The sequence below is a fragment of the Mobula birostris genome, chromosome 13 (genome assembly GCF_030028105.1).
Source record: "Mobula birostris isolate sMobBir1 chromosome 13, sMobBir1.hap1, whole genome shotgun sequence".
NCBI classification, from domain to species: Eukaryota; Metazoa; Chordata; class Chondrichthyes; order Myliobatiformes; family Myliobatidae; genus Mobula; species Mobula birostris.
This window is the reverse complement of record NC_092382.1, coordinates 82,924,630-82,937,343: the sequence shown is the minus strand read 5'-3', so window position 1 is coordinate 82,937,343 and position 12,714 is coordinate 82,924,630. Positions and strand designations below refer to the sequence as shown.

General features: G+C 44.7%; 1 pseudogene; it reads left to right on the top strand.

Annotated features, from left to right (window-relative positions):
- The first annotated feature begins 253 nt into the window (after positions 1–253).
- Positions 254–11,056, top strand: LOC140207059 (uncharacterized; annotated as a pseudogene).
- Positions 11,057–12,714: the final 1,658 nt, after the last annotated feature.

The window sequence follows — 12,714 nt, the reverse complement described above, 5'->3', positions numbered from 1 at the left end:
CGACTGGCACGCCCGTCATTTCACAGGGGGGAACCCGTTCATCTGCTCAGACAGTGGGAATGGATTCAGTTGGTCATTTCAACTGAAGGTACATCAACAAGTTCACACTGGGACAAGGACATTCACCTGTTCTGTGTGTGAGAAGGGATTCAGTCGGTCTTCCCACCTGTGGACACACCAGTCAGTTCATACTGGGCAGAGGCTGGTCATCTGCTGAATTTGTGGGGAAAGATTCACTCAGTCATCTGACCTAATGGCTCACCAGCGAGTTCACACTGGAGAGCAGCTGTTCACCTGCTCAGACTGTGGGAAGGGATTCACTCGGTCATCCGCCCTACTGAGACACCAGTCAGTTCACACCGGGGAGCGGCCATTCACCTGCTCAGACTGTGGGAAGGGATTCACTTGCTCATCTAAACTGAAGGTACATCAGAGAGTTCACACTGGAGAGAGGCCATTCACCTGCTCAGACTGTGGGAAGGGATTCAGTTTGTCATCTCAACTGAAGATACATCAGCGATTTCACACTGGGGAGCGACCGTTCACCTGCTCGGACTGTGGGAAGGGATTCACTTCGTCATCTGAACTGAAGGGACATCAGCGATTTCACACCGGTGAGAAGCCATTCACCTGCTCAGACTGTGGGAAGGGATTCACTCGATCATCTGACCTACTGGTACACACGTCAGTTCATACTGGGGAGAGGCCGTTCAAATGCTCAGACTGTGGGAAGGGATTCACTCAGTCATCTAAACTGAAGGTACATCAGAGAGTTCACACTGGGGAGAGGCCATTCACCTGCTCAGTGTGTGGGAAGGGATTTGCTCGGTCATGTCAACTGAAGGCACATCAGAGAGTTCACACCGGGGAGTGGCCGTTCACCTGCTCAGACTGTGGGAAGGGATTCACTTACTCATCTCATCTGAAGGAACATCAGCGAGTTCACACTGGGGAGAGGCCGTTCACCTGCTCATACTGTGGGAAGGGATTCAGTCGGTCATCCCACCTACTTGTACACAAGTCAGTTCACACTGGGGAGAGGCCGTTCACCTGCTCAGTGTGTGGGAAGGGATTCACTCAGTCATCTCAACTGAAGGGACACCAGTCAGTTCACACTGGGGAGAGGCCGTTTACCTGCTCAGACTGTGGGAAAGGATTCACTCGGTCATTCCACCTACTGAGACACCAGCGACTTCACACTGGGGAGAGGCTGTTCACCTGCTCAGACTTTGGGAAGAGATTCTCTCAGCCAAATCAACCAAATGTGCATGACTGCGTTCACACTGGGGAGAGGCCGTTCCCCTGCTGTGAATGTGGGAAAGGATTCACTCAGTCATCTAACTTTATGTAACTCTCCCTTCAGCTAGCAGCTTAATATAGGGGGTGATAGCCCCCCAGCCCAGCCAAACTTAAGAAATCTCGTTTGGGTGGATGCTGCGTGATGTCTCCTCTGTTACAAATCGGTACCATGAAATAACAAATGGTAAACAATATCTGATTAAATGATTGAACTTTATAATTCTTACTTTGACTGAGGCTGAGGAACTGGTGTAGGGGACAGGGTTTCAGATTTCAGGATCATTGGGATCTCTTCTGGGGCAGGTGGGACCTGTACAAGAGAGACGGGTTACACCTGAACTACAAGGGGACCGGTATCCTTGCGGGGAGGTTTGTTAGTGCTATTGGGGAGGGTTTAAGCTAGGTTTGCAGGGGGATGGGAACCAGAGTGCCAGAGCAGATAGTGGAGCGGGGGTGAAAATAAATGATGTTAAAAGCTCATGCAAAGCCACAAATAGAATGGTTGTGAATGGTGGAAACAATCTCCTGAGGTGTGTCTATTTCAATGCAAGGAGTATTGTGTGGAAGGCAGACGAGCTGAGGGCATGGATTGACACATGGAATGACGACATTATAACCATTAGTGAAACTTGGCTGCAGGAGGGTCAGGACTGGCAGCTTAATGTTCCAGGGTTCTGATGTTTCAGACGTGATAGAGGCAGAGGAATGAAAGGTGGTGGGAGGTGCAGGTGGTAGCATTGCTAGTCAGGAAAATGTTACAGCAGTGCTCAGGCAGGACAGATTAGAGGGCTTGTCTATTGAGGCCATATGGGTGGAGCTGGGAAACAAGAAAGGTATGGCCACATAAATGGGGTTGTACTATAGACCACCCAATAGTCAACGAGAATTGGAGGAGCATATCTGCAGAGAGATAGACAACTGCAGGAAGCAAAAATTAGTGATAGTAGGGGATTTTAATTTTCCACATACTGATTGGGTCTCCCATACTGTTAAAGGTCTAGACAGGTTAGAGCTTGTAATATGTGTTCTGGAAAGTTTTCTAAATCAATATATGGAGGTACCAACTAGAGAGGATGCAATATTAGATCTCCCATTCGGAAATGAGTTAGGACTGGCGACGGAAGTGTGTAGGGGAGCACTTTGGTTCCAGTGATCATAACACCATTAGTTTCAACTTGATCATTGATAAAGATAGATCTGGTACTCGGTTTGAGGTTCTAAACTGGAAAAAGGCGAAATTTGAAGAAATGAGAAAGGATCCAAAAAGCATGGATTGGGACAGTTTGTTCTCTGGCAAGGATGTGATTGGTAAGTGGGAAGCCTTCAAAGGAGAAATTTTTGAGAGTGCAGAGTTTATATGTTCCTGTCAGGATTAAAGGCAAAGTGAATAGGAATAAGGAACCTTGGTTGTCAAGGGATATTGGAGCTCTGATAAAGAAGAAGAGAGAGTTGTATGACACGTATAGGAAACAGGGAGCAAATAAGGTGCTAGAGGAGTATAAAAAGTGCAAAAAAAAACTAAGAAAGAAATCAGGAGGGCTAAAAGAAGACATGAGGTTGCCTTGGCAGTCAAGCTGAAGGATAATCCAAAGAGCTTTTACAGGTATATTAAGAGTGAAAGGATTGTAAGGGATAAAATTGGTCCTCTTGAAGATCAGAGTAGTCGGCTATGTGTGAAGCCAAAAGAAATGGGGGAGATCTTAAATGGTTTTTTTGCGTCTGTATTTACTAAGAAAACTGGCATGAAGTCTATCGAATTAAGGGAAACAAGTAGTGAGATCATGGAAACTGTACAGATTGAAAAGGAGGAGGTGCTTGCTATCTTGAGGCAAATTAGAGTGGATAAATCCCCAGAACCTGACAGGGTGTTCCCTCTGATCTTGAAGTTGACTAGTGTTGAAATTGCAGGGGCCCTGGCAGATATATTTAAAATGTCGGTATCTACGGGTGAGGTGCCGGAGGATTGGAGGATGGCTCATGTTGTTCTGTTGTTTAAAAAAGGATCTAAAAGTAATCTGGAAAATTATAGGCCGGTAAGTTTGACGACAGTAGTAGGTAAGTTATTGGAAGGAGTACTAAAAGATAGGATCTACAAGTATTTGGATAGACAGGGACTTATTAGGGAGAGTCAACATGACTTTGTGCGTGGTAGGTCATGTTTAACCAATCTGTTAGAGTTTTTCGAGGAGGTTACCAGGAAAGTGGATGAAGGGAAGGCAGTGGGTATTGTGTACATGGACTCCAGTAAGGCCTTTGACAAGATCCCACATGGGAGGTTAGTTAGGAAAATTCAGTCGCTAGGTATACATGGAGAGGTGGTAAATTGGATTAGACATTAGCTCAATGGAAGAAGCCAGAGAGTGGTAGGAGAGGATTGCTTCTCTGAGTGGAGGCCTGTGACTTGTGGTGTGCCACAGGGATCAGTGCTGGGTCCATTGTTATTTCTCATCTATATCAATGATCTGGATGATAATGTGCTAAATTGGTCCAGGTGCAGGTCAGTGGGACTAGGCAGAAAAATGGTTCGGCAGAGCCAAGAAGGGCCAAAAGGCCTGATTCTGTGTGGTAGTGTTCTATGGTTCTATATGGTTAGTGAAGTAAACAAAAAAAAAAGGGCCCACTCTCTCCATTCGCATCTTCTCATCTCTCCACAACAAAAGACCACGAAAATCCCTCTTCCAGACTCACAAGAAAGAACATTTCTCTCATTGGATGACCCCGCACTCCAAAACCCTGTTATCTCCAGTCATAACCTCAACATTGCTGCTACAGAGAAACCATTACCTCAGCAGTGAAACACTGCACAGAGGCCGTTACATTAGCAGTGGAACCTTACAGTATGTTACACTTGTGACACACTGCCGGGTTCACACTGGGGAGAAAGTTTCAATAAGCTGCATGCTGGATATTTGTCCATCACAGTTGCTGAATGCAATTTCGAGAGTGACTGTTGGTGCTGAACTCTGCAATTATTGCTGATGCTCACCACATCCAATTCTGCACCCTGGTCACTGGGCATGGGAGGAGTTTCTTCTGCTGCATATTCACCTTTAGTGGAGCTGGAGTTTAATATTCTGGATCTGAGACAAATAAATCAGTTTATTTTAAACTCTGTCTCTGGTACTTGGTGAATTTATAACACACCTAGTGTACAGTAGAGAATCAATTCAGGCCAGCTGGACCCTGCCAGTGATTCAGTTCCATGACGGTCAATTTAAATCCTGCCCTGTTGTTCATCTCTCGCTCTCCCTGTGCTTATGGGTTCCGAACAGTCACCACTCTGTGGGTGAAGAAGTTTCCCTTGAATTTTCTGCAGACTGAAGAAGCCGAGCTGACTGCAGTTCTGTCTGAGATGTTCTTCGCCCTGAAATCTCTGGGCTGAGGAAGAATGGCATTGGTCGTTAACCTCCATAATGACGACTCATTTCCACATTGTGGGTCATTTTTCCTGCTTCTAAAGGGTTGTTAGAAAACACCACTGTCCTCTAAAGACTGAAAGCAGAATGGGAAACCATCCGTTGGATGTTCAATGGAGCAGGGTCAGAAACCAGAGGCAGGTCTGCACAGGGCAGAGTTTGGGGATCTTGACGACGGTCGGGGTAAGAACGTATGATGAGGAGAAGGGAATCAGCAGTGGGGCGTGGCAACGCATGACAGAGTAACAACATTTGGAAGCTGACTGAGAGAGAAAATCTTTCAGTTGTCTGACTGATGACGCAAACAATGCCTGTGGTGAGGTGCTCCACTGGTTGAGGAACGTGTGTGTGGGGAATGGTTTTATCTATTGAGGGAGTTGTTCCTGCTTGTTTATCCTGTAATATTATATCCGGATGGTTATTATGGATTGTCCTATCTGAAATAATGTATTGATTATCATATAATTTGTAATATTTTGACTCTGAACTGGATCAGGCTTGAAATCTGATGCTTTTATGAAGTGATGGAGGGCCTTCATGAGTTTGTATTTTAAAGCAAGATTTTTGTGAATATTATTTGCCATTTGATTGTACCTTTGCAAGTAATCAGATTGAGTTAAACTGCTGCAGGATCCTGGAATGTGTTGGATTGTGTCTGGTTTCTCTTGGCATTTCCTGCACTTACTGCCTTGTTTTTATATGATTATGAAGACACGTAGTCCTCTTTTATTGTCATTTAGTAATGCATGCCTTAAGAAATGATACATTATTTCCTCCGGTGTGATATCACAAAACACAGGACAAACCAAGACTGAAAAAACTGACAAAACCACATAATTATAACATATAGTTACAAAGAGTGTAACAATACCATAACTTGATGAAGAAATCAGTGAGCACAGTAAAGTTCAAAGTTTCTCAAATGTCCCACATCTCACACAGACAGGAGAAGGAAGAAAAACTCTCCCTGCCATGCCGATCACAATCCGTCTCTGAGTCATCCGAAAACTTCGAGCTGTGATCAGCTCTCTGACACCGAGTACTGAGCGCCATCTCTGTCTGAACGATTCGACCTCCTCTCGGTCGGCAAAAGCAGGCAACGCCGGGGATTTTGAGGCCTACCCTCCGAAAGATTCCCGACCACACGGTAATGACAGCAGCGAATGGGCATTTCATAAATTTCTCCAGATGTTCCTCTGTGCTTTCACGTCCATTCTCCATCAAATCAGAGTTGTCCACGGCCCCTATTTAACAGATACAACATCAATTTTCACCGGAGGGCTGTGCACACGCCGGCGCGCCGCCATTTTCTTCTCCCGCCGTGTTCGTGCGTATTTCATGTATTCACATTTTTTTTTCCTTTTGTTAACCAGCTTGTCCTATATTTCTGCAAAGACCCCCTCTGTTTCTGGGAAGAGGTCTCCAACTCTCAGTCTGGTGCTCGATGCTTCCTTGTCACCATCTCATCTGCTCAGATCGTTGGGATGTCTCCCATGGAGGGTCATACTCGTTCCACTGGTTAATGTTTTCTTCCATAGTGATGATTCATTTTTCTGAGTTGTTCTCTCATTGAAGTTTTCTGGTCTGTATTTCTTATCACGATGGCATACACACACCTGGAGTGCTGAATTCTGTTCATTTTTGTTGAAAATATATACTTAGAAATTGTATCTGACCTTTGTGTGATATTTTTTTCATGTGTTTTACTTCTCTAGCTCCTGTCCAAGGTAGTGTTAATCTAAGTAGGTTTGAGCGTAAATATCATTTCAGTTCTTATTTATCTTTAAATTTTACTGATTGAAATGGGACCAAGATATTTTTATTAAAAAAAATCAATGTTGGTATTGATGGAAGTGTTTATTGTCTTTGTTGTACTTGTTAACTATTGAACTGTTTGGCAGGTTTTTTAAGCCTTCAACTAAATTTTGTCAAAGGTTTTCCCTATTTCGCACTACTTTCTATTTTCTTTGCTTGTTGATATTCCAGATACATGGATATCAAGAGTTCCGATGAAGAGTCTTGGCCTGAAATGTTGATTCCCATCCATAGATGCTGCCTGACATGCTGAACTCCTCCGGCAGTTTGTGTGTAGTTCTCTAGATTTCTCGCATCTGCAGATCCTCTTGTTTCCCGGATACTTGTATGTTTCTTGAAAGAACAAGCTGGAGGTGGGGTTGTGTGGCTCTATTAGTAAAATATTAAATAAAATCATTATAAAGAGGTGGCATAGGGTTGGAAGGTGTAGAATCTGTGTGTAGGATTAAGGAACAGCAAATGTCAAAAAAATAATCCCTGATGAGAATTGTATAGAGACCTCCAAACAGTAGTAAGTATGTGGGCCACAAATTACAATGGGAGATAGAAAATGCGTGCCAAAGGAGCAATGTTACAATCGTCATGGGGGATTGTCATGCAGGTGATTAGGAAAATTAGGACGGTGTTGGTCTCAAGTGGTGGAATTCCTAGAATGCCTATAAGATGCATTTTTAGAGCAGCTCATGGTTGAGCCCACTTGGGGATCAGCTATTCTGGATTGGATGTTGTAATGATGCAGAATTAATTAGGTCACTTAAGTTCAAAGAACCCTTATGAGCAAGTGATCTTAATATGATCAAATTCTCCCTGACATTGGAGAAGGAGAAGCTAAAGTCAGATGTGGAATAAAGATTATTAGAGAGGCATGAGAGGAAAATTGGTCAAAATTGATTTGAAAAGAACACAGGCAGGGATGAAAACAGAGCAGCAATGGCAGGAATTTTTGGAAGCAATTCAGAAGGCACAGGATATATACAGTGGCATCCAAATGTTTGGGCACCCTGGATTACTACCCTGGAGGTTCTGCTTCTCAGCTTCCTTCTTAACTCATGGAAATCTCTCTTCAGGACCTCCTCCTTTGTCCTATCTATGTCATTGGTACCAACATGTACCAAGACAACTGGCTGCTCACCCTCCCCCTTCAGAATATTCAGTACCCGATCCGAGACATCCCGTACCCTGGCACCTGGGAGGCAACGCACTATGCGGGTATCTCTGTCAGGCTCACAGAATCTCCTGTCCGTTACCCTGACTATGGAATCCCCGACAACTACCGCATTTCTCTTCTCCCTCCTTCTCTCCTGCACAACAGCGCCAGGCTCAGTGCCAGAGACCCCGGTCACCATGGGCGTCCCCTGTCAGGTCATCCCCTCAACAGCATCCAGAACAAGATATTTGTTGCTGATATTTGTTCCTTGGAATATAAATGATTGACGGGAGGTTTGATGGAGGTGTTTTAAAATTGTGAGGGTTATAGATGGGGTAAATGCAAGCTGCCTTTTTCCACTGAGATTGGATGAGACTACAACCAGAGGCCATGGATGAAGTGTGAAAGGTGAAATTTTAAGGGGAACATGATGGGAAACTTCTTCACACAGATGAACATCTGCATGTGGAATGAACAGCCCGCACAAGTGGTGAATGGAAGCTCAATTTCATCATTTAAGAGGTTTGTGTAGGTACCTGGATGGTAGAGATATGGGAGTAGAAAGTTTAAATAGTTCAGCACAAACTTGATAGGCCGAAGGGTCTCTTTCTGTGTTGTACTTTTCTATGACTGTGACAAGAACCTAAAATAATACTAATATTCACTCTAATTCCTTTTAACAGCTGTGCAGGCATACATCTCAGTCAGAGTCATTTACATGGTGTTAAAACTGTGGCACTTTAAATTAACAGAACATAAAAGAAAATCCCAGCTGCACGTCAACAAAGGCTATTTGTGTGAGAGTGTTTCAGTTACTGTGGAGCCAGGCACCCATGCAGCTCATTGGGAACAGGGAATAATACCAATGGAGAGTGTCAAACTGAGCCAGGTCACAGACTGGAGATGGCAGAAATGCCCCATTCTTATAGAGACAGGAAGAACATCAGAGAATTTGATGGTCATTCCAGATACCAGCACTGTGCCCAGATAGAAGATGATTTCTCTCTCCAAGTTGGGTTGAACTTCACTGTAACAGTGTGATGCCAGATCATACCTTGACAACTCAAGTGATCTCATCTGAAATGTTTTCCTTCACCCACTGATGAATTTTGTAAATCGTCTTACAGGTTAAAAATGACAAGGAATTTGTCTACGGGAATCTTGAACACAACACACCAGTTTTGCTGTCTCTGTCCAGATATTTAAGAAGTGGAGCAAGGGATTCACTTGATCATCCTTCTGGCTCAGACTGTGGGGAGGGATTCACTCGATCATCTGAGCGACTGGCACGCCCATCATTTTACACAGGGGGGAACCCATTCATCTGCTCAGACAGCAGGAATGGATTCACTTGGTCATCTCAACTGAAGGTACATCAGCAAGTTCACACTGGGCAACGCCATTCACCTGTTCTGTGGGTGAGAAGGGATTCAGTCGGTCTTCCCACCTGTGGACACACCAGTCAGTTCACACTGGGCAGAGCCTGGTCATCTGCTGAATTTGTGGGGAAGGATTCACTCGGTCATCTGACCTAATGGCTCACCAGCGAGTTCACACCAGGGAGCGGCCGTTCATCTGCTCGGACTTTGGGAAGGGATTCACTTGGTTATCTAATCTGAAGGTACACCAGCGAGTTCACATTGGAGAAAGGCCGTTCACCTGCTGAGACTGTGGGAAGGGATTCATTTCGTCATCTAAACTGAAGGTACATCAGCGAGTTCACACAGGGGTGTGGCCGTTCACCTGCTTGGACTGTGGGAAGAGATACACCCAGTCATCTGACCTAATGGGACACCAGCGAGTTCACACTGGGGAGCGGCCATTCACCTGCTCAGACTGTGGGAAGGGATTCATTTCAGCATCTAAACTGAAGGTACATCAGCGAGTTCACACTAGGGAGCGGCCGTTCACCTGCTCAGACTGTGGAAAGGGATTCACACGGTCATCTAAACTGAAGGTACATCAGAGACTTCACACTGGAGAGAGGCCATTCACCTGCTCAGACTGTGGGAAGGGATTTACTTCCTCATCTCAACTGAAGGTACATCAGCACGTTCACACTGGGGAGAGGCCATTCACTTGCTCAGTCTGTGGGAAGACATTCACTTTGTCACCTCACCTACTAAGACACCAGTTAGTTCATACCGGGGCGTGGCCATTCACCTGCTCAGTCTGTGGGAAAGGATTCACTGAATTATCCTTCCCACAGAGAAACCAGTCAGTTCACACTGGGAAGTGGCAGTTCACCTGCTCAGTCTGTGGCAAGGGATTCAATCGGTCATCTCACCTCGTGACACAGCAGTCAGCCCACACAGGGGAATGGACATTCACCTGCTCAGTCTGTGGGAAGGGATTCATTTCGTGATCTAAACTGAAGATACATCAGAGACTTCACACTGGGGGAAGGCCATTCACCTGCTCAGACTGTGGGAAGGGATTTACTATGTCATCTCATCTGAAGGTACATCAGCGAGTTCAAACTGGGGAGAGGCCGTTCTTCTGCTCAGTCTGTGGGAAGGGATTCACACGGTCATGTCAACTATAGAGACACCAGCAAGTTCACACTGGATAGAGGCTGTTCACCTGCTCACGATTTGGGAGGAGATTCTCTCAGCCAAATGAACCAAATGTGTATCATTGAGTTCACAGTGGAGAGAGGCCATTCACCTGCTCTGACTGTGGGAAGCGATTCACTTAGTCATCTAACCTTATATAATCCCCGCTTCGGCTAGCTGCTTAATATAGGGGGTGATAGTCCCTCAGCCTGGCCAAACTTAAGAAATCTTGTTTGGGTGGATGCTGCGTGATGTGTTCCCTGTTACAAATCAGTACCCCAAAATAACAAACAGTAAACTATATGTGATTAAATGATTGAGCTTTATAATTCTTACTTTGACTATATGGTTAGTGATGTAAACAAAAGAAGATAAAAGGGCTCACTCTCTCCATTCGTGTCTTCTCATCTCTCCCCGACAAAAGACTATGAAAATCTCTCTTCTAGACGCACAAGGAAGAACATTTCTGTCATTGGATAGCCCCGCACTCCAAAACCCTGTTGTCTCTAGTCGTAACCTAAACATTGCTGCTACTGAGAAACCATTACCTCAGCAGTGAAACATTGCAAAGAGGCCATTACATTAGCAGTGAAACCTTACAGCTTGTGACGCACTACCGGGTTCACACTGGGGAGAAAGTTTCAATAAGCTGCATGCTGGATGTTTGGCCATCACGGTTGCTGAATGTGATTTCGAGAGTGACTGTCGGTGCTGAACTCTGCAATTATTGCTGCTGCTCACCACACCCAGTTCTTGCCCCTGGTCACTGGGCATGGGAGGGGTTTCTTCTGCATATTCACCTTTAATGGGACTGGAGTTTAAAATTCTGGATCTGAGACAAATAAATCAGTTCTATTTTAAACTCTGTCTATTCTAAACTCTGTCTATTCTACTTAGTGAATTCATAACATGACTAGTGTACAGTAGAGAGTCAACTTAGGCTGGCTGGACCCTGCCAGTGATTCAGTTCCACAACAGTCCTTTTAAACCCTCCCCTGTTGTTCATCTCTCGCTCTCCCTGTGGGATAGGTTCCAGTCACCACTCTGTGGGTGAAGAGGTTTCCCTTGAATTTTCTGTAGACTGAAGAAGTCGAGGAGAAGCGAATCAGCAGCGGGGCGTGGCAACAAATGACAGAATAGCAAAATTTGGAAGCTGATTGACACAGAAAATCTTTCGGTTGTCTATCTGATGACACAAACAATACCTGTGGTGAGGTGCTCCACTGGTCGAGGAATATGTGTGTTGGGAATGATTTTATTTATTGAGGGAGTTGTTCCTGCTTGTTTATCCTGTAATATTATATCCAGATGGTTATTATGGATTATCCTATCTGTAATAATGTATTGATTATCAAATAATTTGTAAGATTTTGACTATAAAACTGGATCAGGCTTGAATTTATGGTGCCTTTATGAAGTGATGGAGGGCATTTTAAAGCAAGATTTTGGTGAATGATATTTACCACTTGATTGTACCTTTGTAATTAAACAGATTGAGTTAAACTGCTGCAGGATCCTGAAATGTATTGGATTGTGTCTGGTTTTTCTTGGCATTTTCTGCACTTACTGCCTTGTTTGTTTGTACTTCATTTACTTTTGTTTTTTTTTTTCCTTTTGTTAACCATCCTGTCCTGTACAGGTGTCTCCCGCTTTTCGAACGTTCGCTTTACGAAACCTCACTGTTACGAACGACCTATATTAGTTCCCTGTTTTCACTAACAGAAGGTGTTTTCACTGTTACAAAAAAATCAGTGCACGAAAAAATCAGCGAGCAATAAAAGGCAGCGCGCGCCCCGAGCGGCCCCTCTCCCCCTGGATTCGGAATGGCATTCTCGCTGGCATTGCTTAAATACGTTGCATTAAGCAGCCGTTAGCGAGATGAGTTCTAAGGTGTCGGAAAAGCCTGAAAGAGCTCGTAAGGGTGTTACACTTAGCGTAAAATTAGACATAATTAAGCGTTGTGATCGTGGTGAACGAAGTAAGGACAACGTGAGTTTGGCTTGTGGAAGCTGACGAAGATGATGTTGAAGAGCTTTTGGCATCCCATGACCAAGACCTGATAGATGAAGAGCTGATGCAATTGGAAGAGGAAAGGATAACAATCAAAACCAAATTCATTAACGAAATGAACGTGAAGCAACTGCGTGAGATTTTCGCTGCAATGATAATGTACAACTTTAATTTTGAAAGGGTACGTTGGTTTAGGGGATATTTGCAAGATGATTTGAGTGCTTACAAAGAACTGTATGATCTAAAAAGGTGCGAGGCTCAGCAGTCAAGCAAGCCTTCCACATCAGCCACAGCAGACGACAAACCTTGACCTTCGACATCGAGGCGGGTAGACATAGGAGAAGATGAGCTGCCTGCCTGATGGAAACAGACGACACCCCAGTGTCCCATCACCCCAACCCCCAGACCTCGGATAGATAGTGATTCGCGGAGAATGCAGCGGTAGCCGGGAGGCACACAGCACACCTTTAAG